Source organism: Drosophila montana, unplaced genomic scaffold, assembly GCF_035044405.1.
Source record: "Drosophila montana isolate Dmon_TW-CO22-7 unplaced genomic scaffold, ASM3504440v1 contig_3013_1, whole genome shotgun sequence".
Lineage (NCBI taxonomy): Eukaryota > Metazoa > Arthropoda > Insecta > Diptera > Drosophilidae > Drosophila > Drosophila montana.
This window is the reverse complement of record NW_026997889.1, coordinates 33157-60900: the sequence shown is the minus strand read 5'-3', so window position 1 is coordinate 60900 and position 27744 is coordinate 33157. Positions and strand designations below refer to the sequence as shown.

At 40.3% G+C, this 27744-nt stretch overlaps 1 long non-coding RNA gene across 1 annotated transcript in view; it reads left to right on the top strand.

The window, feature by feature from the left end:
• LOC135430469 (uncharacterized) overlaps positions 1-27744 on the top strand; it is a 54986-nt gene that overhangs the window by 10282 nt on the left and 16960 nt on the right. Inside the window, exon 2 of the long non-coding RNA XR_010436614.1 lies at positions 2183-2288. This is a non-coding gene — a long non-coding RNA (uncharacterized LOC135430469). The remainder of the gene's footprint in view (positions 1-2182; positions 2289-27744) is intronic.

Genomic DNA, 27744 nt, shown 5'->3' with positions numbered 1-27744 from the left:
AAATGATTTATCGAAGTAATTGAATTATTGCGATAATCTAAATCGGCTAATAAAGCGTAGGTGCTGCCTGAAATCGTATGTAAATGTGTTTAATAAAGCTTGATAGCCGCCTGATTTATTATCACACAGTTCTATTAAAAGCTATTAATTATAAAACATAAAAGGTTTCATAACTGAAATTAAATATAAATAATTAAACAAATGCAAGACTTAAAACTCTTTATAAATCAAGATCTGCATAATTTAAATGCCCCTTTTTTTGCGTCTATTTAGGTAAGTGGAATGGGATTAACCAACAAAGGTCCTTTTGGCCCCATGGGAGTTGGTGTGGTTGGGTTATATTTTCATAATTTAAGCACTCTATTTAAATTAATATCCAGCATAACTTGAACTCCAAGCTGGTTGTGCCTGTTTCTCTGCTCGGCTGAACTTGGCCGTGTGTAAAACGCATCGCATTTAATTTAGTGTAAATCAAAACGTGTCTTTTGTTTATGTGCCGATGAAATTTCAGCTCAAGCGTAGTGCAATAAAAAGTAACGACAATCAGAACGGTGGCAGCCAAGGGGCAGGAATCGCACCTGTTGTCTAGCAGGTGGCATCGTCAGCTGTGATCGACAGCCAAAGGACTTGGCTAAAAAGCCGCAAACAATGCCAGAACAAGACGTAAACACCAGCCGACACACCTCTGCCCCCCCTTAAAAGGGGCGAGGTGTTGGGTGGCGACCGTGAAAAGTGAAATGTGAAATGGGAAATGGGAAATGGGCGACGAGGCACAAAAAACAAACAGGTGCTAATCGAAATATAATGTTTCAGCAGCGGTCGCACATAAAAAATGATACGCCAATAAAATTTAATAATTTAAAAATGAAACAACAACATCTACAAGAACACAATGGAGTGTAAGAGGAAGAGCGCTGTGTAAAGCCGGAAAACATAATAAAAAATTCATGAGCTTTACGAGAATCGCGAACGAGCAAGAAGAAGCTGAAACAAAAAAGTGCAAATAATGAATGACAAACGGTTGCCGAGCGGAGAAGACGGCGGAGAGGGCGGGCGACGACAGCAGAATGACATAAAAATGAATCGTTCTGCCTACTTAAAGGCACATAAAAAGCAATTTCCGTCTTTAAAGCCGTAAAGTATGCCCTGATATTGCCAAATGCAAAGGTAACCAAAGCCAGCCTATTGATTTGCTTGCCCAGCTGGCTGCCCGGCTAGCTAGCTACCTGACCTGCCTGGGCCTGGCATTCAAAGCACTTAAGCAAACAACAAATATTTAGTGTCGCAATGATAATTACAATGCCAACACTGAAGACGGGGCAGCAAGAGCGGGCGATTGTTAGAATGTAGAGGAGGGGTGGAGCTGGTGACACCATATCACACACATATATATCCTTGATATATGCCTTTGTATTTACACATTTTGTGTTTACCTTTGCATGACCAGTCCGTCACTTTGACAATCATAATGAGGCAAGCAGCAGGTACCAGCAGCAACAATAACAACAACATCAACAATAGCAACAACAGCAACATCTCGACACACACCACCAAAATGGCTGACAGCAGCAAACCTGACTGCAGAATGCCACAACAATCACACGAGCTAGAGATGGACGCATTTTATAGCTGCAACACTTGAACTCATATATTTTGAAATAATATGATTGCATAATGAATAATAATATTAATAAAATATTTTGAAAACAAGACACATCTAAATATATCGTTAGGTAACTTTTGAAACAAATTCTAAACTTATGCCGCAGCGACATCACTCGAGCCAGAAATCGAAAATTGAATGAATTATTGAATTGAATTGTTATATAATGGATAAGTTTGAGCCAGAAACTTTTCTTTTTTATTCAACCTGAATCAAACCCGAAGTGAACTCGAATTTAAACCATTTTTTACACTCTAGTTCAAAATGTAAAAAACCAAGATGCATTTTATTGCTATTTTCCCTAAATAAGAAATAGTTTAATATATTGAAAACAATGCAACTGGCAAAACAAATAATTTCGGTTGTGCGTTGGTTCAAACAAATGCCTTGCCTTAAGGTTCGATTCGTGTTCCTGGTCGTGGGTATAAAAAGCTGCTTTAATTTTTAAGCTTTAAGCTTATGTTTTTAATCTGAACAAATTAATAATTTTGCTGTCTTTCTGTTTATTTTTATTTTTAGACACTGCCAGCAATAATTGGTTGCTAAAAAAAATAAAGAATCACATTTTAAATAGCATGGAAAAAGGATCTAAATTATATTTTTGCATATCTTACAACAAATTCAAGTAAGTGATTTGTATTGATTAACATTTAAATATTATTATTATTATTGAGTGAATTACTTTAAAAAAAATTTGATGACTTTTCAAATATTAAATGAAGTACGCTAAACGGAAATCTAAATGATTTCTATATTTATAATTGCAATACATACATTTAGCTAGATAAATGGATGAAATATGTTTACTTTTATCTGGCCAGTTAAGAAAACTTTTCCTATTTCCCTCTCTCTTTCTTTCCTTCTATATCCCTTTCCCTCGCTCTCTCCCTCTCTCTCTCTCTCTCTCTCTCTCTTTCTCTCTCTCTCTCTCGTTCATTCTTTCTCCCTGCCTTTCAATTTATTTATCTATATCTCTCTCCTTATTTCTACCTCTCTTTCTATCTCTATCTCTCTTCCTATCTTGAAAGTTTTCAAACACTATACAAAATTTTCGGAAATACTTATACATTTTAATTTACCCAGTTTATTCGGAATCTAAAGGAGGAAATACCCAGTTACCTCTTTATTTTGAACTAGTCTGTAAATTATATTATTAGAATATTGTATTAGCTTCTTTTTCCTAATGAAATGTTCAAAATTTTTGTGTGCTTAGATAGTATATAGATAATATAATTGCCACGAACTTCTGCTCTGCTCTTAGATAGTTTTATATTACAAACTCTATTTGGCATTTTATGATTTATAATATATTTGAATGCATTGTTAAATTTGTTTATATATATTACACATGCTCGTATTTCTGCTATACGATTAGATAGAAACTCACGCGTCCATCGCGAGCAGTTAAAGAGGTCGTCAGTCGAGGTCCAGTTGAGGCCGCCGGGTGTCTCTATAGGTCTGTTGTCCGTTGTAACGATGATGGCTTACATGTTGTTTCATAGTGTTGCTGTTGTTGTTGTTGTTGTTATTGTTGCTGCTGTTGTATTGTTGTTTACCTTGCCAGAAAGCGCAGGCAGGCAAGCAAATCTATGTTCCTTGTTGACTTTTGCTTTTATTTAATTTTGTGGCAAGGCGGACCTACTATAAATACACAAATGCCATGTTCACGTCGTCCTGTCTGTCTGAATAAGTGCGTGTGTCACTGTGCTAGTGTGTGTGTGTGTGTGTGTGTGGGCGCAGCAAATAAACTTTAATTGTTGCAACCACAGCGTGTCCTGGCACACGTGTTCATGTCTCTGTGTGAGACTCTTTGAATTGTTGCCGTTGTTGTAATGCTTAACTTAATGCGCTGTTATCCTTTAACTGCCTGGGCGACCAGCATACGTACATACACACACACACACACACAGAGACACACGGATAGCTGCAGTGCTGTCACACTAATACATATTCATGTTAATGTCAGCGCATAAATCTTGCAAAGTCTTCTAACACCTGTCAGCCATTTTACAAGGTGTTTCCACTTAATACATCGACAGAGAGACACACACACACACATGGCTAGAAAGAGACAGGCAGACGGCATTAGACAGAAAGAGAATATGTTGCTTTGTGTTTCTGTCTCCCAGTGAGTGTGTGTGTCTGTGTGTGTGTGTGTCTTTGCCTTTGTACGCCATGTGTCAATGTGTCTGTCATGTGTCCAGCGCTGCGTGTGATATTGACAGTTGCGGAGGCACGAGGCTCCCGCCACAATCGAGGGTCGAGCTAGCCTCCAATGTAGCTGTAATCGCTGAGTGAATGCCAATTGCTCAGCATTGTCCCAAATTTTGCAGCGGGGTGGCGAGCGAGGACATAAAGGAGAGAGGAACTAAGCCCAGCTAGAGCCGCATCCGAGGCACAGCCGCTGATGGAATAACTGCCGCCAAACTGGACTCAAAATTATGGTAGGCAAATGTGAAGACGGTTGGCCAGCGTTCCATGCCATCAAAGCAATGGCAAAAACAACAACAGCGAGCAGCCAGCAACAGGATCAGGCGGCAGGATGACAACGACGTTGACATTGATTGAACGTTGTCCACAACAAACAGCACACACAGGACACACAATGAGCGATGGCCAATGGCGAGAACAGCTTGCGTGTGTGTGTGTGCGAGAGTGTGTGTGCGACTGTGTGTGTGGCATAGGGGAAACGGCATACAGGTTGTTAGTCACACGGTGTTGATTGTTATACCCTGGCGATGAAGGGGTATAACGAATGCTTCACAATATCGATAATGCCTATAATAATTAGCTCAACAAGAAGCTGTCTGCTGTTTGTTTGATTATCCATGCCATGTTATCGATTATTATGGCTATCGATATGCAAAACTTTGCCTCTGCACTCTTAATCTCTGTTCTGTCCTTATTATGTTTTTTCCCTTGTTGCCTTCATCAAATTTTTGGGCCTAATATAATATTATATGATACTTAAGACTAAAAGTTCTTTCTCAACACTTGTTCTTAGTATTAGACTTATGTATTTTATTTGAATGAGAATTGAGAAGAAAATTGCGGCGCTGTTAGTTCAACTATCCTCTATTATTATATTATTTAATATGGCAATATATTTATCTTGTATTTGCGCGTATCAATCTATATATACTCTAAATATCCTGACAAGTATTTAAAATTTCGTAGTATACTATTTACTGATACACAAAACTAAAATACTATCAATCTATGTTTTGTGTGGTTCTTGGTTAGACATTTTCTTTTTATATGGAAAATTTCTAAAAGAGGACCACTCCGTTAAGCGGACACTTCTCTTAAGCGAACATAAGTCGCCCAACAATCACAGTCCACCTAGCGTTTTTTCTGCATATGATATCGACGATCACGGCTTCTCGCTTATTCTATTCCAATAAATTTGTGTATATATTTCGAAATTTTTATATGCCACAATTATGTTTCAGAACTATTTTTAACACAAAATACTTTGAGAAAAATTAAGCTTTATTTATTATATATTTTGCACCATTTAATATTAAGTAATACAATTTATGTTATTATAATATATGTATAAAATTTACTTAAATATAATTTAGATTAATATAACATCGAATTCGTTTTTTGTTTAACGAAATACGAATTTAATTTATCGATTTATTTAAGTGCTTTAAATATAGTATTTATAATTTCAAGATTTTATTAACCAAATTAACCAAATATGTTTTCTTCTTTGTAATTTGATACTCTTGTTTTGGTTGATAGTGTAGCTGGACTTCGACTTCTTGAGGGTCTGACCACAAAATCCATTTCCTGTTCCCTTTTGTTGTGCTTGTAGTTTGAGTTGCGGTGGCGCTTTGGGTGTTTGGTTTATTTTAATTGCCTGGACTCTTTAATTGCTGAAATATTTAAATTAGTTTGCTGAGAGCTGTCGTCGACGATTTGAGTGAGCAGGTGACTCAGCCTCTATGTGTGGGTGCGTGTGCGTGTGTGTGTGTGTGTGTGTTTGAGAGCTTAACTTTGCGACTTACTGTAAATGTATAATGCTTATATATGTTCGAGTGTGTGTGTGTGTGTGGCCTGACCGTTGCCAGCCATTAAATTACATTGAACCGCACCCGAAAACAGGATACTTTGTAGCATACAGTCAACAAAAACAACAACAATGAACAGAGCCAAAGGACGCTCATCGAGCGAGCGAGCGAGCGAGCGAGCAGGCGAGCAGGTTTTCGTATTTAAGACGAAATAAATTGGATTAGAAACCGCAAAAATCCAATTGTCTATTGTGGTGCGGGCTGAAGATGCCGCACGTACCTCCTGCTACTGTTTGCCCCTGCTAGCTTTAGATGTTTTGTAACCTGGCCGAATCCGAATCCAAATCCGAATGTAGGTCTTAAAATATTTAGCAAGAAATTCTGCGACTTTCGGTCTGTCTGTCTGTCTGTCTGTCTGTCTGTCTGTTTGTTTGTCATCGTTGTCTCTATCTGTCTCTCTCTTGCGCTGGCTTATGTCTCTTTCCATCTTGTCTGCTGTTGCTTTGTATGTTTGTATGCAAATCAAAGACTAATTGGATTTTTAAGCTCAAACTGTCAATGCCGCTACATGGTGCTCCGTACACCGTGCACCGTGCTGGGCGCTTTGTAACTGTAACTCAGATTCAAACTCACCTGGCCCGTCGTCTGGCTGCCTGACTGTCTGGTTGTCTGTTGGTCTGGCTGTTTGTGTTTGTGCCACTGACTAAATGGCAAAAACCGTTGACAAAGGCAAATGAAACGTCGACGACCGTCGTCCTCCACCTGGCTGTCCGTCCGCGTTGTTGTCTATATGTATTTGGATTTATGTTTTCGGTAAGCGATTTAAGCTGCACAGCAAACAATTCCTCATGCAGCACAGTGCACGGTGCGTAGTACATTGAACTGGCAGTGAGTGAACCCTACAACCTACGCCCTACACCGTAAAAGTGGGGCTGGCAACCCAATCCCAAATGAGCGGGGCGCTGCTGCTAGCCAGTAAATGCAAATGGCACACTAATTTGATTCTATTTAAATCTCGTTGCGGACATCAGGCGACTTGGCTTAAACGCCCACTGATGGCTGTTTTGTTTGTATGGCCAACTGCTTGCTAGATGCTTTCAACCGTTTTCAGTTGCTGTGTAGCACTCTGTGTGGCACGCTGTGCGGCACGCTGCGGTTGCTGTGGCTCCTCGGCCCGCATGACGCGCTCACTCATCACGTAACAGTTGCGTGTGTGTGCCTCGTCTCGTTCAAATGAGTGCCTTGAGTATCTTTTCTATTTGCGTGCACGCAGCTGCCAGCCAAACAGTCTGCAGCCTACGAAACATGTCCTTGCCAGCCAACAACAACAGCAGCAGCAACAACAGCAACAACAGCAGCAGCAAAAGCGACAGATAACAAACACTCGACTAGTGGGGCCTCAAAATAGGCCCACACACATCTGCTCTATATGGCAGCATGTGTTTGACTAGTTGTTGTAGTATGCCCATAATCGGGAACGGGTATGCTGCGTACGCCACGAGGAAAGCGGCTGCGAAGTATCTGTCATGTCAGCTGCCGGACATGCGGAGTCGATAGAGCCAAATTCATGCGATTCATACTCTATCAATTGGAAATGCATTTAAAAATTATAGAGAATATTTTGGAACTTACACAAAATACGAATTTTTTGAATTGTACCATATTGCTCCGAAACGAACTATATTCATAAAGAATATTTTTATTATTTTTTATTTTTTTATATATTTAAGAAGTTCCAAATTATATCACAAGCATTTTATTTATAATGTCTATATTAAGTATCCCTATTCGCCACCCGCGTAATATATTTTAAACTATTTTGCTTCCATATATTATTAACGTTTCCATCTATTCCGAAATATTCCGATTTAATATGCCCAATTGATGTGTTTTCTAAATATTGAAATTTTACTTAAATAGATTGCAAGCAATTTATTTAATCCATTCTGTAAGTCTTCTGTCCTTGTATCCTTTGTATCACCTTCTTCTAGTTTGTTATGCAAATATTTTAGTCTGAAATCTGAGCGAAACAAACTAATTTATTATGATTTTATTTTAAATATTTTTAAACATTTTGAAAAGTATGAATTTATCTGAACTTTTTACATTGCTCCTGATTGTTCTATATATATAAATAATATTTTGATTTATATGCATTCTATTTACCAAAATGTCACAAACAATTTGAATTAATCTGCAGCTTAGTTCGAACATTGATTTGACAAGAACAGTAAGGGCATAAATAGTCCGGTGTAGGGTATACGAATCCTTTTATAGCTCGATGTTGCCATTCCAAAATCGTCGAGTGTGACAGTGACACACTTGTTGTGGAGTGGGGAGGGGGGCTGCAGGCACGGACGCCTTGCCTGGCTATTTTCGGCTGGGCCCAAGTCAATGCCGCACAAGGACATGTGTCGCACTTGTGTGTGCGTTGCGGGGCGAGAGACGCCTATTTTATGGTTAGTTCTCGGCACGGCATCGAGTATCGCACGGAACCCGTTAAATAATACAATAGACACCTTAGTTTCCAAGACTTTGCTGTTGCTGCTTTACGAGCTCGCATTCATCATACGCCGCGTGGCCAGGTTTAGGCACACTTGCTATATAGATTCTGATTGTATGTATTATATGTCAATGGGGTGGGTGAGATTTTGGGCATTGGGCATTGGGCATTGGGCCAACGCCTCAAGTCTATTAATTACACATGTTGCGTCAATGTGAAATCGTTTTCCATTTATTTTTATGCGTTTTGGTGTACAGTTTGTCAAAGTGCTATAAGTGTAAGAAAATATCCCTCACATTTGTTAGCCTTCGGCAGTTTTCTACAACGATTTTTCAAGTAAGTTATGGCCATGGCTGAGACTATAAAAATGGCCAGCCAAAGGATTTGGACATGGTCTCGCTGCGAGCCATCTCGATGCCTTTAAAATAGAATGCAAAAAAAAAAGAAAAAAATGGAAAAAGAAAATAAAAATAAATAAAAATGAAAAATATGAGCATGTGAGTCAAGAGCCAGCTTAATAAGGTCGTTGTGCGTCAGTTGGCCTCAAATGTATATATATCTATCTTTATATATATATATATATATAAAGGGCGCCACATGTCCTGGTTAACGGACTGGCCGACTGTCAGGCCGAGCAGTTCATCGCATTAGGCCTCGACTTGAACTTGAAGCGAGGAACAAGTGCCACAACTGCCGTCAAAAGTCACATAATCGCCGATACGAGTATTTTTTTTTTTCTGTTTTTGTTTTTTGTTTTTGCCAGACTTTTGATCACGTGCCATGCGCGCCAGTTGTTGCCAATGGCAGATGCATTAGCACAGAGCTGGGCTACGGAACAGGACCTTTAAGTTGTGCCAGCACGCAGTCATAGGCACAGGCACAGGCTGGGCCGCTAATTGCGAGTAAATTTCATTCATAATGTTGCCTCGTCTCAAATTGAAATTCCATGAAATGGACTCGACGACATGGAGCACTAACCGAGCTCTGGCTTAAAGCCACAAAATTAACTTGGGGCAACGCAACCGGGCAGATTCTTAACGCTTGAATGCCCCGCACCACAGCAACAGCAACAGCAGCGGCAACAGCAGCAACAACAACAACTGGGATACACCGTCTTCGATTTTGACAGGAAATTAAATTCGATGTATCGCTCCGGACAGCTCGTTCGAGTGACTTTGGCTTCGCTTTTGTTTTATGTATTGTACCTTGGCTCAATTCTCGGGGCCTCTCTGGGCCCAGGCAGGCTTACAATTGGAAATTCATGCGGCTTCAGTATTTTTCTGTTTTTTTTTTTTTTGATTTTGTTTTTTATATCTACACCCCGAGTCTCATCTTCGCTTCAGCTTTTGCCTTTTATTTTTGCTAGCCAGTAAATAAACCGGAGATGACTTTGCGGTTTTCATTGAGCGCTCTGCGAAATAGAAGCTACTGAGACGGAGACTGAGACTCAGACTCAGACTGAGAAAGAGACTGCGCCTGACACTGAGCATGAAACTGAAAAGTGAGTTTGGTATTGAGTTTAGGCTTGGGCCGGGCAGCCAAACGGCTTTGTGTGCTGGCTGGTTGGCTGGCTGGTTGGTTGGTTGGTTATTATAATTACCGCTCCCTGGGATACACTTAAATGCTTGCAGCGTCATGAACACCAGACAGGATGTGCATTGGCATTGCCCACAGGAAGCTGAGGCTGTGGCTCTAAATTGCCAAAAATTTCTGGCAGTTGTATCAAGTGACCTTCGCTTGACTTTCGGCAAACAGCAACAACAAACAGCATCAGCTGCTGCAACAACAAGTTTAAATTCAGTTTTAACTTCAAGTTGAACGAAATAAATTGATTTACATCCAAAGGGGGCCCACATGAGCGCAGCAGCAGCAACAGCAACAGCAGCCCACGTTGCCTGGCCCAACAAGAAAGGCCACTTTGCAAAAGAATTGCCAATGAACTAAGATGAGCTGACGCTGACTTGTTTGGCCTGCCCTGGCCTGGCCTGTCCTGGTCCGTACAGTGCTGTCCAGGCTTGGCTCTGTCTCTGTTGCTGTCTCTGGCCCTGGCTGCGTCCCTCAACCAAGTTGCGACAATAAGTCATTGTCAAGGTGCTGAAACGACGACGACTGCGACAGGCAACAACAGGCAGAGCTTGCATGTAGCTTGGCAAGAGCTTTGCATGTGGGCAGAGAGACAGAGAGGCAGCCCAGGCCAAAGAGTGACAAACCGGGACGTACCAAAGATTCAAGCAGGTTGCCTGCCAGCCTGCCTGCCTGCCAAGGTATTGCAATGAAGTTAATTAAATAAAAATAAAGCGACAGCAAACTGAATTGCCAGGGCACACGGCGACTGTGAATGCAATTGGAACAAGAGGTGCGCCCAGAGTGGAGCAAGAAATTCCAGAGGACGCCCACCTCGGATAGGCAGCTAGCTAAGTTGGAGCTGATGCGGCTATAGAAGATGCATCTCTTGCCATTGCCAAGTAGATCACACAGTCGCAACAGCATGAAAAAGTGCCACTCCTGCAGACGCCCACAGTATCTGGGCTTGAAGTCAAGATGAAGACGACAACGATGATAATGATGCTGCTGTTGCTGCTGCTGCTGCTGATGATGATGATGCTGATGATGCTAGTGGAATGTACAAGGAGCGTAGCTGGCAACATTAGCAAACGACAAGCTACGCCCACTGATGCAACAGACAAGAAAAGCTCATGAGAACATGAGTTCTCAGAAGGTAAAAACCAAACTAAATCTCTAATAACTGAAAGAATGCCACCAGAGATACTCATGAAGCACATCATTGATGTAATTGCTTATGCACATATTTAGTACTATTTAATATGATTGCCAGCTGAGATATGTGAAATAAATTATACTCGATTCCCTTGAAAAATGAGCAAAAAGAAAGCAGTCCTAACTACATATGGAAAAACACTAAACGAAGCAGGCTATCTGTAAATATAAAACTGTTTGTCCTGACTGACTGAATGACTGACTGACTTATTGACTGACCGACTGATTGGTGATCAACGCACAGCCCATACCGTAAGAGCTAGAAAGCTGAATTTTTTTCTGTAGTTACCTTATGTGGTGCACATTAAGACGGCGTTTCGGGAAATTCCACCCGCAAGCGTGGAAAAATCGCGAAAAAAGTTTGTATGAAACTCTTTTGTTTACCATCCAACCGGCCTCGAAACTCATTTTCAAAGATCTTTGAGAGCATTTATTTTAACCGTACCACGGGCAAGTCCGGGTTATACCCGCCATTATCCTATATAGACATAGGTCAAACTTTCCCAACCCCATAGCACGGTCAAATTTCATCCGATTTTAACGAGCTTCGATCATGGTTTGCCCTCTTGAACAATTTGGCGTCTAAATCTGGCAACAATATTCTAGTATAGGACTAACTGACAGAAGAGAAGAAACAAACACGTACTCGATATATATTTATATTTATATGCCCACCTATAAAAAGAATATTAAAGTTGACATTCGCATAAAATAAAATACCTCTTCTATGGTCTAATATAACACAATATTATTGGCATAATGATATTCATACATATATCATAATGCGCAGCGAAATTGTCATAATTAGCATATAAATTGAATTTAAATTTGATTTGTTTTCCAGCCAAAAAAAAAAAAAAAACCAAATGCAAGTTTATTGCATAACTGCGTCCAATTAATATTTTTAAAAATCGAACTTGATTTGTTGCACACATTTCTGATTAATTAGTTCATAATAAACGATAATTATCGATAGCCGATTTAAACGGATGTTCTCTCTCTCCCCCGTCTCTTGCTATTGCTCTATATCTGTCTCTATGTTTGCATATTTAACTGCTTGCCTAACAACAGGTTGTCTCTCTCTCCCTCTCTCTGTGTCTAATTCTCTCTATCTGTCTCTAGCTCTGCATATTTATCTCGCTTTCCAGTGCAACCGCAAGCAACATCTGCAGCACACCTGGCCTTTTGACACCACAGCCCTCGCTCCGGGGCTTATCAACTATGCGATAATATTAACACATTAAGTTTGCAACTGGAAATCCAATAAACTGTGCATGCAATGTGGACTGTGACCGAAACAGGATAATGACATTTGCTTGCGTGTTGCTCTCAAGTATTTTATTCTAATTTCCACTTAAGTTGAAATTATTTCAACAGACTTGTTCTTATGCCCCGTAAACATGAATTGACTGAAATGGGCGATTGAGTGAATGCAGAAGGAGACATCGCCAAACGTTTAAGTGCATTTAAATTCCAGAACAGGACAAGGACAAACATATGGCCGCGTGAATCTCGAGAACATACTTTACTTACAATTTACTTGAAGCTATTTAAAAATCAAATTTTCAACCGGCAAAATAGTGTTAGGTGAAGTATACAGGATATCTTTTAGCCGAACAACCTCGACTTTACTTGTTTTCTTTCATTCTTATCCATTCTGCTTTGTAAGAGCGGCGCGTCTCGCAGATGCTAATGATAATGTTGCTTGATTAGGGCGATAAAAATTAGGACTCTAATTGGGCTCTTAAAATATTCACATTGTTTGGTATTTAAACAGTTTTTAAGTTTCTTTCGTTTGTGGATCATTTTACTCTCAGTTTTGGGGAGTTGAGAGAAGCGATTGATTAGTTATCGTTATCGATGGAATTGTTTGGCATTTGCTGCCAACGCTGACACCTCCACGTAGCTATTAATGTCAACTCAATTGTGTGTCCAATCAACAAAAAATCCGCTGAAAAAGATGACAACATTTTGCTCAGTGCCGCAAAATATGCTCCAAATACCAGCGACAGCCATTGAAAAAGGTTTCGCAGGCAAACTTTTGACAACGATGACAATGACAGGGACAGGGACCCCACCTCCGCCAAGGACCCAGCGTCATACGGCAATAAGCCAATGGCAACGGCAACGGCAACGGCAACGGCAACGGCAATCGCAACGGCAACCCTAATCAGCGATACGGCGCACTTGTGTTCGACATAGACGTCAATTAAGTGCCGTCGTACCCCTTGAAATCCACCAAAATTACCAACAAAGAACCCGAGAGAGAAAAAACAACAACAGCAACAACAGCAACAAGCAGAAAAAAGCCAAAAGGCGTGACGAAAATTTGCATCAATAAATGACAAAACCATACGCAGATGCCAATGTAATAAGTGCCAAGCGAGTATGCTCCATCAAACCGGGCCGATGTCGGTCCTCGAGAACCTTTTGCATTTGCATGTCAGCCACAGATGTTGACAATTAAAGCTGCCAATGGCTTTTGACTAGGGGCCTGCGTTTCGGGTTCAGGCTATCCGATATCGCAATGGGGCACAATGACGTTTTATTGAAACAACATTTTGACAAAGTGGCTGCTTAATTTTTCAATTGCGCCAACCACGTTGCTTTTCCCAAGCAGCTCTCAGCCAAATGCTGCTGCCGGAGGACCCCGTTTTTCGGCGCCATGTGTGAGTGTCTGGTCGTGGATGAAGATGTGGCAAGGTGCAGGGCGCGTCAAGTGGCAACTGCTACCGCAAAACGCTGTCAAATTGTCTGTGAGTGTGCTTCTCTCTCTGTGTGTGCGTGTGTGTGTGTGTGTGTGTGGGCGAGCTATAGTGCCCACTTGACTTTCACACTCTCTCCAAAAACTGCACACTCGATCTGTTGTCACAAACAGCAGCTACAGAAAACTGAACTCATATATATTTCTGTATTGAAAGTTCATCAAGCCAATGCGACTTCAAAATACTCTATAAAGTATGAAAAAAAAAAACGAAACATAAAAACATATCTTGCCAGGATTTTGAAAAGGTAATCAGACAAAACAAACAGACTAAATGACAGACAGGCAGAAATAAAGACAGACAGACAGAGAGACAGACATATAGGCAGAAAGACTGCCAGACTTGTAGACGGACAGACGGATAAACTATAAAAATTACTTCCAAATACCGCTGGATCCATTGTCCTTCAGCCCTACACATGGATTCAAGCCTGTGATCCTGCCTTTAAAGGTGCTTTAGTAATTTGGTTACTTAAATGATTTGAATATTCTTTTTAAACAAATATTTGGACTTAATTATAAGTTAGTTATATCCATAAGCTCAGTGATTCACGCAAAGTAGTAAACTTTTCGGCGGAAACATAAAATTTGTAGATCTGTTCTTTTAATTTACTTTGGCAACCCGAAGCTGTATACCTTTTTCGTATCGCTCCATCTGCTATCTGGTGGTCATAATCATTTTGTGAGGGTATCTATATAACCATTTCAAGAGCATTTGGAGAATAAACAGAAAAACCAATTGAAAAGCACACAAATTGTAGTCAATGGCAGTAACAACTTTATAACTGGGTCTGGGTCTGAGTCGGGGTTGGGTCTTGGTCTGGGTGCCAGGTCCTTATCCCATGTCCGACTGTGCCGTGCCCATCTCGAACTTAATTATGTTAATCTGTGTAGAGTGCGCTCGAGTCCAGAGTTCTGAGTTCGACAATCGCCGCACGCTGATCAAATTAAGCGCATTTTAAAGTGACTTGTATATGGGCAAAAGTTTTTCGATTAGAGTTTAAGTGTCCATTTCGTTCACGAGGTGCCGACGAGTTGCCAGCTTCGACGCGACGCTCTAAAAGAAAAAACTTGTAAAAAAGTTGATTTTTGCATTTGGCCGCACAATTAACTTGAACGACGGACGGTAACCGCCCAAACCGAACCCGAAACCGAACCGAACAGCTGTCCGCTTTCCCAAAAAACAGTTGCTGCTAACTGCCAACTGCTGACTGCGAACTGCTAACTGCTAACTGGGAACTGGTAACTGGGAGCTGGTAACCCAGAGCAAAGTCCTCCGACCGTCAGCGCTTGTCTTTTGGCCATGATGTGAAATGCTTTATGCAGCCAGGATATGGGACAGGGTTTCATACTATTTTTGGTAGCAAGCTGCTGTCGTTGCTCATAGTTTTGCTTATCTTTGCATAACTTTTGCATAATAAACCAGCCAGGAACGGCCACCACTCCGGGAACAACCAAGGGCACAGAAATGCCGAATGGAGCATAGTCGAGGAGAGGAGAGTTGAGGACGGGCGCGGTAACGGCTCCACAAAATGCGTTCTTTGTCATTGTTATGTGTGCGTTTGTGGGTTGGGATGCTTTGGTCTTCTTGTTGTTGCCATTGTTTATGTATGCGCCAACACATATGCACACTCATACCAGGCCATGCCATGCCATACCAGAACTGGAGGAGCACTCCATGAGAGACCGGGATACATTCATATGCGTCGCCGAGTCAACAACACAAAAATTCCGCAAGTGAATGCACGAAAATCCAAACAAAACAAGCCAAACCACCAACGAAAAGAAAAAAACACGAACAAAAAAACTTTTAAAAGAACCTTAGAGTCGCAGAAGAACAAACCTATAGATTTTGAATACCCTATATGCCTGACATTGCCGAAAAGGGTGTTATACTCTATTCAAGTTATGAGTAACAAGCAGCAAACTTACCACACAAAACATACAAGCTGCTACAGGTCAGTTTTGCTAAGTTCAGTTATTATTCAATAAGCTTTGACAGCATTCCACGCATTTTTCGCCGCTTTATGTGGATTTGGCAAAATCAGTAGCACAAGTGTTTATATATAAAGCAAGCGATCGCCCAATGCTTAAGATTTTGTTCACCAAGTCGAACATATAAAATGAAAAAATCTCATAAAAGTGTATTTCACGCATTTTCCGCGCCTGTGTGTGGAATAATTAAAGCTGTCTCTTGAAAGTTAAAGCTTTTAGTTGACCTGACTGGTCAGTCCATCAGCCACTATAATTAAAAAGTCATCTATAATAGTTTGCTTTCGTGCCCAACATATTTATGCGTAATTACTGGGCATCGCCCAGTCGAAAGGCTTTTAGTTGCCTTGCAACTTGTTTTCGGTTTTTTGTTTAGCTGTGTTGTTAGCCCGGTCGAGGGATTTGCCTGCATGGGTTTTTCGGGTTTGGGGTTTGGCTTTAATTTGGCATCCCCGGGCGCCTGTGTCGCGCGCACCATCCCACCTCAACGCCCCATCCATCTCGTTCAACTCGGGGAGCTGCAGTTTGCGGTCGCTGCTTATGTAAATTATTTTGCATGGCGCTGATGGAGCACTGCAGCAGCGCCAAGGAGATGAGGTTGACACCACAGCAGAGTGGCAATGGTTGTAGTTAACAGCAGACTGATGATTTAATGCGCACCGCAGACTTTTGCCGAGCTAAGCATTTAATTGTTTCGAAGCGCACAATTAGAAGCCAGCTTAACGGCAGACAAAGAGGCTCGAGCGCTTTCGGAAGGTTCGTTCAATACAACGTGACACGAATTTCTCAAAACTCCAAAGTCAATGATCGAATATTCAATACGGTAGAGAATGTGAGAGTCAATTTCAAATAAATATTTGAAAATTACAAAAACAATTTTTATGATACAATTAATAAAAGATCTGCAACAAGAACTAAGACACATTTCTGAATATTTCGAATAATTTAATCAATTTAATAAATGATTTTTTATACTGATAAAGATTCATACTGAGGACAAGGCCGTGCAAATCTAGAGTCGACAGCAAAGTCTGCTGGTGATAGAAACGAGAGATGCTGGAAATAGGTAGACAGGTAAACTGCTCACTCTTGGTGTTTATACCTTGTTGTTCTTGGTCATTTATCTCAAGCTGCGAGCTTAAAATTTAGATAGGGCAAGCGAAGGATACAAGGATATAATAAGTTTATTCACTCACACGTTCCATTACATTCTTATTTTCCTTGATTTCAAACATTTATGCTCTGATCTTACATTTTTGCACTGATTCGATGGAATCTTGTCGTTTAAATGCGCTAATAGGTTCATTCAGGTTGCTGATTAGCCTTCACACACACACACACACACACACACACACACACACATACATATATAGAGCTATTTTTGCTGATCGCAGGGACGGTCAAAGTAACATCAAACAAACTATTCATCATCAGTTTTGACGCGCGAAGCTTACGGCAAACATCACACAGACACACACACACACGCATACTTACACATTGTGTGTGTTTCTGATGAGTGTATGAGCGTGTGTCTGTGTGTGTGTTTTAGTTGATGTGCTTTTAAGTGGGTGTGAGTTTTTGGGCTGCATCCTGGCAAGGGCAGACGAACAGACGAGCTGCCTGAGCAGAGGCAACACTAATGGAAAATTGGCATGAAAGACGAGCTGCTATGGAAATTTAATCACATTCACATCTCACACAATACATCATCATCATTGTGTCTGTGCGTATATATTTGTGTGTGTGTATGTGTGTAAGTGTGTATATGTGAGCAGCACTTAAGACTCCTTCACGCATATTTCTATGTGTGCACGTTTTGGATGTGTGTGCCTTGTATTTCCGCAAGTTTGTTAACTGCATTAGTGTGCGCTGCTGTGTTTGATTATGCCTTCAGGGTGCTCCACGCCCACTCCACAGACGCACCCACACATACACACACATGTGTAAGTGTGTGTATATACAACTATGTTGCATATGTCTGGGATTCTATGACGTTTACTGTTTGGTCTCACACGTAAATAAATGAGGATAAAGTTTTTAGATTTTGATTGCTTGATTGTGTGTGTCAACATTGTCTGTGTGTGTATGCCCCCACCAACCACCCACTCATACATATGCATGTATATATATATGCGCACAGATTTATGTACAAAGATTTGGGTTACATCACCATAGATTTTAAAGTTTGCTCCGTCATTGTCGGCAATTTGAGTGACTTTTCGGGTCCGGTTTTGAATGGCCATTGGCAGAACCTTTGCATATCATTTATCCCCAGCCCGTATCTTAATAATTGTTTACTTTGACACAAACTGCGCCACATAGCTACACTGTGGGCCTTTGTTTGGATACACCCATCGCTCATTTGCGTTTTGCAGGGGACTCGGCTCATAATTATGTTGTATCATTTACAGCAATCAGAGCGACTTTTATGTAAGCCCAACTCGTAACTCAAAGGCAACATTTTGCAGCGACGGAGCGAAACAGAGCGCAAACTGAATAGAAGAAGAAGAAGAAAAAGAAAGCATCGACTTTGAGTGCGACATCGGCATCGGCATCGGAATAGCAATAGCTATCGGAATAGGGGAATTATAGTAGGTGTAATCACAGTCATTGACGGCGTCCCGCTTCCATGCACTGCGACAAAAATGTTACGCTAAATTTGCCATGCATTGCAAAAGTCGCGACGAGACGAGACGTCCCAGTTGGAGTAGCTGGGACCAGGAGCATGACAATTTATCAACGGTACGGAGAGATCTCGTTACGGTTGACCTGTGGGCTCTGGCTGAGCGGCTCTTTAATTCCAGCAGACGCGCCTTGAATTAAACATGTTAGATAACAACAACGGGAAAGCCCGTTAAAAGAAAATGCAGCAAACGAAGCTACAGCCAAAGCTGAATTAAAAACGCCGTTGGCCTTCAAAAAGTACGGTCACAAGAGCTGCGGCAAGAGCGTCTGCAACTTTTGTCCGGGCTAAACGACTATGTAAAGCGGCAACAACAACGACAACAACAAAAACAACAAGGACAACAAGCTGCCACAAGAGCAATCACAAGAACAACAAGCGGCAGGCGTAAAAACCTTGCCTTTATTCTAATGCCAGCTCATGCTCCGGCTCAGCCGGAAAAAAAGAGAGAAAACAAAAACAACAAAAACTATCTTCTGCTGAGCAATGCTTCAATTTCCAAATTGTTGTTACTCTACACTGTTCCGAGCTCCTCTTGGATTCACTTAAATGTAAACAGAAATAAAACTAGAACTGGCAAAACAAACAAATATTTAATAATAAATATATTTAATATGCAAAAAACAACAAAACAGAGAAAAACATGATCCATAATAATAACATTTTTATCTTAAATAAAATTTATATGCCAGTTTTGAACACATTTAATTATTTCAATAAGGAAGACAAATAAATTGACACCAAATAAAATCCCCATTCCACGATATTCTATCATTTAATGATGCCTAAAATTAAAAAATGCTACATTTAATAAATGAAAATATATTTTTAAATACATAATAATAAAATAATATATTTACGAAATAGTAATAATAAATTCTTTAAATTATCTGAGTTGAAATATATTTTTTAAATATATAATAAAATAATAATACATTTAAAAAATAAGAATAATAAATTAATTAAATTATCTGAAAGACAATTTATTTTTCAATATATTATAAAATAATTATATATTTAAAAAATAATAATAGTATATTTTCTGAAAGAAAATAATTTTTACAAAATTATAAATATTACTCGTTAGTTAAAGTTATTAGTTAGTTATTAGTATATTGACTTTTTAACTACCCATGTTTGCTCTGGTCTTGGCTAAGATATTACACAATTTCTATCGAGAATCCCTACTTATCTTAAAAAGTTGCCCACTTGAAAAAGTCAACTAGCCAAGTGTTAAAGCATATTTGGCCGATTTACTTGCGCTTTGTGTTGCAAACATAATGATCGGGCTAATATACTCTTTTGTCAAACTATAAACATGTTCGGAAAAACCGCTAAAAACAGTCATCCAGTGTCCCTTGTCGGCTACAGCTGCCGTATCCTGCCACCTACCACCCGGCGTGCCACAAAGTGCACAGCACAGAGACAACAACAACAACAACAACGGGAGAATGAACAACAACAACAAACAGTGAAAGTCTATCCTGGTCTAGCAGTTGTAGTCCTAGGCGACCGAGCCTGAACCCGATGCGACCCGGGTCCAGTGCGACTTTTGCAATTTTTAGTGCAACTAATTCTTTCTGAAGTATCTCATTGTTGCACTGCAAAGCCGCAATTTTGTGTGGCGTGTGGATATCCCAGTTGTGCCCCCACCCTGGTTAATACCCACAGCTAGCTCCCACTTGGGCAGCCTATGTTCACTCACTCGCTCGCTCTCTCTGTGTATGTGTGTGTGTGTGTGTGCCGGAGGAAGTCAAAAGTATCGCGGCAACTTAAGCACAGAGCGGGGCCTGCTCAGAGACACTCGACTGAGTGTTTGTGTGTGTTGGGGGTGGGGGTTGGGGGTATGTAGTATGGCGGATGTGGCGTTGGCTGCCCAGCGGAGTTTATATCCCAGTTGATTGTCACAGTTGCCGGCCAAGAGCAGTTGCCGTAGCAGTTGTTGCTACTGTTTTTGTGCGCTCCAAAACAAATGGGCATAATATGTTTGTTATGTTGCTTCAAGTTGCACAAGAGGCGACAAGTTGCGGCTTCTAATGAATAAAATATCTGGCCAAGGCCAGGCTGAATGAAAAGCTCAGGTAACTCGGACTTTGTCATGTAAGCAGAGTCTGATTTTGTATAATTCCAAGATTAGTTAAAAGGAGAAATAAAAAAAAGGAAATGGTTGGGATTTCTAGTGAATAGATGGGACGTCGGAATATAGACGGGATTAATGTTAAGCAGAGAGCCACAAGTTGTATTATTATAATTATTTTTATTAGAATATTATTATAATTAATTTAATTATTATTATTAACATAATTTTTTGTATTAAAAGGAATTTACACGTATAAAAACGAATGAATCGAAACAATTCGATCGATAGATAGACAAAAGTAAATATCAGGTAATGTGAATATACTTAAGATCAGGCTTTAGACATTTATTTATTTAAAATTACAATGAAGATGGATGTCTTTGCTCTAGCAAGTCGCTGGCTGGGATCCAACATGACTTGGCAAGCTCAGCTGGTTAACTGGTTTTAAGAAACTAAACCGAAAAACCTTTCAGGTATGACTTACTGCATTTACCTTTGTTTTATTTTTTTAAGAATAAATTCTAACTGAACTTAGAAGCACTAAATGTATTCAGAGGAGACCGAACCAAAAGGGTCATAAATCTTTCCACAATTGAATCGGCCTTTCACCAATAGCTTCTCTGTGCTTTGGCTAGACTTCGGCTTATTTAAACTCTTCGAGGGTTATGCGTTATGCTTGACTGGCATTTGATAGGTAGCGAGTACAGAATTCTCTTACATAAAAACGAAAAAAAAAGTAACAAACGGAAATGAGCAATTGGAGCGTAAAAATACGTGATTACTTCTAATTTTAAAGACAGACGTCGCGTCGACGAGACGCCCAGCTGGGTTACACTTATGAATACTTATTGTTGGCAGCAAGAAAGGCAAGAACAATAATAATGGGAACGACAACGCATCTAATGAGTGGCGCAGTTTAATTAAAACTTCTCGCAATTGTTTCTAATGGGAGTCGTTAAAGCGTTAAACTGCGGCGTGTAAATCACAGGGGCAACGCCTCATAGGTGAGCCACAGATACATAAACAGACATAAGATAGATACTTAAGTAGCTGTATCTGTAGCCGTATCTGTAGCTATGTGGCCACTTCCGTTTGCCAAACACGTAGCCATAAAGGCCACCACACACACGCACACACGCACGCACACTCAGCTACACGTGGCGAACTTATGTGTTTAGCAGTTAGCAGATTGGGGGCTGGGAATCACTGGGGTCGGGGTCAGAACGTTATCGAGCTCTGGCCCAAAAGATTTAGCAGTCCGACACGTGAAAACGTGGCAAGCTTATGGCCAACTGTTGTTACTTTGGTTTTTCCACTTCTTTTTGGCTGCCTATTGCCGCCTAATGCTAATGAAAAATATTTCCAACTGTGCGCGGATTAGGAGGCTGCGTTTATTACCAGACAAGTGTTGAAGCCAAAGCCTTGCAACCCCAAACAATAAGTGGCATTAAAGTGGAAAGCCGACGCTTTTATGTTGTCGCTGGAGGAGAGAGTGAGCGCGGCGACGTTTAATATTTAGTTGAAGATTTAACGCCACAGCCGGAACAACTACTATGATAAGCCTCATCGCTGCCTGAATTACATAATGAGCTCCCAGCTGTGGCCAGTAGCTGTGGGCGTAGATACTTCTAGTTGAAGTTTCGGGTAGGCTCTTGAGAAATTATGGCCGGCATTTCAGGGGCACGTCGCGGGCCTCGACTGCTGCTGTACATTTTAATTAACAGGAACTGAAAGCGGCGATTCATAATGGGCGAATCTGGGTCTGGGCCAGAGCCTGAGCCGGAGTTTCAGGCCCAGCACACATGCACATATTTCAATAAATTCTATAAAAAAACATAAAGAAAAAATTATGTTTGAATGCGTTGCAAATTAAATTCTTATGCATTGCGATGGGCCGCCCCGCCGGCAGCTCCCCAGGGGGTGGCAGAGACGCAAAGCACTTGCCAAGGCAGCGAGAGAGATTTATTTTTGGCAATTGAAATTTAAATGAAACTACGTGCGCCAGTAAACATCAAATGTTCAAATGGGCAAAAGGTAAAAACCAGAACCAGACTACGAACACGAGCACGAGCACGAACGAGAGCCAAGACCTGCCACGCAGCGAACATTTGGTGGGGCACGCGGTACTCTGCCCAAGCCACGCCTCTATGTGCCCAGAGGAGACACACAACTCATTCATGCAGAAATCCATTGACATTTAATAGCCCCGGCACCGCACCGACAGTCCTCTAAATACTTTGGGCGCTACTTCAGCATGCCCAGAAGCAAATGCAGGGTTCACCTGTATTTCAGGTGTTTCCCTTGCGACGAGACCCTATTCCCAGCTCCCTACACTCGCCGTCCGCTGCCCGCTGCCCGCTGCCAGTCGCCTGTCTCTGTCCGGCTCAAGTCTTTGTGGCAAGCCAAAGTCTAGTTAAACCTGAATTTTGGTATCTGTATCTTTTGGTCGAGTGTGTGTCTTTTTTTTTTTTTTTTTTTTGTTATATTCCTTCTCAGTTGCATTTCGCACAGGATGTGCCCCGACACAGGTGTACATGTACATGTCCATGTCGTCGCAGCTGGACAGGCTACATTGGAAGTTACTTAAACGAAGCGAAGCCTGAAAGCCAGTTGCGCATAAATCATGGGAAATTAAAGGCCTGAATGAAGCAGACCCGCTGGAATGCAGCTTCCGCTTGAAATAAAATCAATTATGTTACATTTATACTTGCAACAGGCTTGTCCAAGTGAAAAGTGTTGCAGCATTTATTTATAATGCATTTTTATTTGTCATTAAAAAATGCCTGGCCATAAGTGCAGTTGGTTTTTAATTGATAGACCGATCAATTAACAATTACCAAGTCACGTTTTACAAAATGCTTCTTTAATTTTGTTGAAAATAGTTTTATTGATGTATTTTTAAATATTTATTAAATCACACAAAACCCGTATCCATTGGCTCTTCTCTCTCTCGTATTTGCTTTCTTGAGAACACTTTATTTATCAATTTGTCTTGTGTGTCGTCTCCATAAACGCTTTGTTGTATTCCCAAGATATTGCAGTTGAACTGCATAAGCTCTAATCATATTTTAAGGTGTTCAATGAAGTGTGAATTTAAATTTAATTTAGCCCTTAAATGATTGTGTTACAAAGGAAGTATAAGTATTAGCTTTATTTAACATGAGTTTACTCTTGAGTAGACATTCAAAAATCAGCCATTAACTATAACATGCATATATAATTGTCATTTTCTATATGTACATGCATATGTACATCAACTACAAAGTATTGGTAGATATATAAGTAAATAAATGTAAATATGAATATAGAAAAGGGGAAGAAAGATATTTAGTTAAATGTATAAGCCTATATTCTCTTTTCAATAACGACATATTTTCTATATCTGAATTTATATCTATATCCACATCTACATCTTAATCGATTTTTTGTTTAGATGTATGAAATAATACATTACATACATATATTTATACATATATTTATTTATTTACATCTAATATATTTACATATTTATCTATATTTCCTTCTTTATGTATCTGATATTTATAATGTCTATAATGTCAATGTCTATATCTATACCTAACATTACTTTTATCTCACAGTAACTCAATATATCGATATCTTCGTCTATATTGACACACATCTCACAGTCGCTGCCTATTATTTTGTGCATTGCATTTAACCGGTATTAGCTACGCTGCCTTTAACCTATTGACCCATTAGCTTACTCTTGAACTATCTACATGCTCGGGTCAATTGTGCAGCCGCCGCCGCATTTTGCGGTCGCCTCGTCCCCGCCCCGTCCCCGCCCCCATCAACACCACTTACTCTGCTCAGCGTCGCCGCATGCAATGGACTGATTAGACAAACAATTAATTTCGCCTAGTTGCGAATGGCGCCCACGGCCCGAAAGCTGGAAACCACTTAAACTCGATTTGATTGAAAAGCTTAAAAGCGACGCGCACGTCGCCAAATACCCCGCACTTGTGCTCCAACAACGCGGCCGACAATTTGACATAAATCTAAACAAAAAAAGTCAACTCAAGGGGGAGCGGGACAAGTGGGAAGGGGGTGTGGCGCCTTCGTAGTCGGCGCACGCCTGTTGACCCATGTTGGTGTTGTTGTTTTTGTCGCTGTTTTGGTCCGGGAGACGGCCGCAGGACGACTTCATTAATCAAGGCTGCAAACAAGCGCGGGCCCTACCAGAATACGGACCGAGTTCAGGACCGGCCCAGCCCGGCCCATTCCGACCCGACCCGGCCAGGCACAACGATGACAACGCAGCCGAAATGCATTGCGGATGGGAACGGGAATTGGATGCGGGCACAATCGCAGCTCGCACGCGCACATAAACATAAATAATTAGCATGATTCTTTAAAGGGCAATTACCTAATTTAGACGCTTTGAATAATTGCCCCAAAATGGAGGCAAAAGCCTGGGGCAACTGGAACGCTGGCAACGGCAGCGGCCAAATCAGTTTTAATGCAAACAGAGCGAGAGAGAACAACAAAGCGACAGAACGACGTAACGCCAAAGTCGGCAGCTAGGAGACCAACAAACAGCACACGACCAGACAACAGAAACAACAACAACAACAATGACAACAATGACAACAACAACAACAACAACAACAACAATAACAACAACAACAACAAAGGCAACGACAACTGCACTAAGCGGCTTAATGTCCAAATGAAGATAAAGCGCTTTCTGCTTCTACTGATGTTGCTGCTTCTACTGCTCCAACTTAACTGCGGCTGCTGCTGCAACGCCTCAGAGACATTTAAATCTCAACAGTTAGAAAATAATTAGAGCGTTTAGTGCCCTGGACCTCAAACCCAAAGAAACAGAGTCAAAGATGCGCTAAAATATCTTTTCAATTGTGGTGAAGTGACGCCTTCGCCAACCAAGCGTTCGACAACAGCAGAAACAGATACAGATACAGACACAGATTCAGATTCAGATACAGATACAGATACAGATACAGATGCAGATACAGATACAGATACAGATACAGATACAGATACAGATACAGATACAGATACAGATACAGATACAGATACAGATACAAATACAGATACAGATACAGATACAGATACAGATACAGATACAGATACAGATACAGATACAGATACAGATACAGATACAGATACAGATACAGATACAGATACAGATACAGATACAGATACAGATATAGATATAGATATAGATATAGATATAGATATAGATATAGATATAGATATAGATATAGATATAGATATAGATATAGATATAGATATAGATATAGATATAGATATAGATATAGATATAGATATAGATATAGATATAGATATAGATATAGATATAGATATAGATATAGATATAGATATAGATATAGATATAGATATAGATATAGATATAGATATAGATATAGATATAGATATAGATATAGATATAGATATAGATATAGATATAGATATAGATATAGATATAGATATAGATATAGATATAGATATAGATATAGATATAGATATAGATATAGATATAGATATAGATATAGATATAGATATAGATATAGATATAGATATAGATATAGATATAGATATAGATATAGATATAGATATAGATATAGATATAGATATAGATATAGATATAGATATAGATATAGATATAGATATAGATATAGATATAGATATAGATATAGATATAGATATAGATATAGATATAGATATAGATACAGATATAGATATAGATATAGATATAGATATAGATATAGATATAGATATAGATATAGATATAGATATAGATATAGATATAGATATAGATATAGATTCAAATATGTATCTCAACTTGGACTCGTAGTTATTGTGTGCTAGTTCTATCTAGTATCTAGTTCTAATATGTAGCCTGATTATGTCAGGTCCCATTTCTATTAATATATTTATACTCCAATTTGTATTCAATTGAATACATTCCAAATAGACATTAGCGGTCAGTTTTGTTTACATTAATTGCTTTCTGGGACACGAGTTGTAATGGCCAGAGCAAGGGTGCAACACGGGCCAGACAGTCGTTAAAGTCAGAAGCCAGGAGACTGAGAGATATATATATGTATGTATAGATGGAGATGGAGAGAGACGACCGACCGGCCAGCCACGTCCCAATGACCGACCCAAAGGACACGCAGCGGCGGCTCCAAAGTGAACCCTTGACATTGCGCGTGGTCGCCGGGCCGGGCCGGGCCGGACCTGGTCGGCTTGCTGGCGCACAGCTTGAAGTTAAATAAATTAAGGGCAATTAGGCGCAGCATTACAAGCACAAAGGTCAAAAGCAGCACCACCAGCAGCACCAGGAGCATCCGTCCTGCTGCCCAATTGCTCCCCAGCGCCGTTCCCGAGTGGCGCCAGGTGATTTTGCCTATCTAGAAATTATGTTGGCAAATATTTGTTTGAAGCATTTGCAGGCAAACTCTCCGATTTGCTTGCGACTTTTATTTTAATTTTTTATTTATATTTTAATTACAAGATGTAGCAGTGTAAAATTACAGTTTACAGTTGCTTCCTCGGCGGCGCGGAAGTTGTTCAAATCTCGAAGATTAGTGGCAAGTTGTGCTCGAGTGCAGAAAGCGTGGCGCAAAAGCACTTTGGCCAATTAACTGCGGCTAATTGTTGCGTACAAAGAAATATTTAAGTACAGCTAAATGTGAAAGTCAACAAATTGTACAAGTGGCAGCCGCCGCAACCGATTCGAATCTCATTCATGCCACATGTGAGTGCCGCCGCGACCGCTGATCCCACTGCGAGTGCGAGTGGGAGGCCAACAGCGCCTGCGAAGCGGCCTGTGACTGAGCGCAGCAAAAAATAGAAAAAGAAATGAAAAAAAAATACAGAAAAAAACAAAAAAAAAAAAAAACAAACCAAAGCAAGCGATCACAAAGCACTCACACAGCGATTTCTCACCCAACTTCCGCTGCGGAACGATTTGCAAGCAAGAGTTGAGTTCTACTTTCGCCAAGCCAAGCGAATTTATTATTTTGCAGCTAAAAAGAAGAAGTTGTCATAACTTACATGACGTTTAAGCGATTCCCAAATGCTGATGAGGCGTTAAAACAAAAACCAATTTATTAAGCTTTGGAGCTTTAGTCAACTTAACAGATACTATGCATATTATATACAAATATATTATATATTATAAATATAGTAAGTAATTATAGAAATTGGGTATTGCATTTCGTAGCAGCAATTTCCCTGCTAGCTAATTAGTTAGTCAATTCTAGTTTAATATA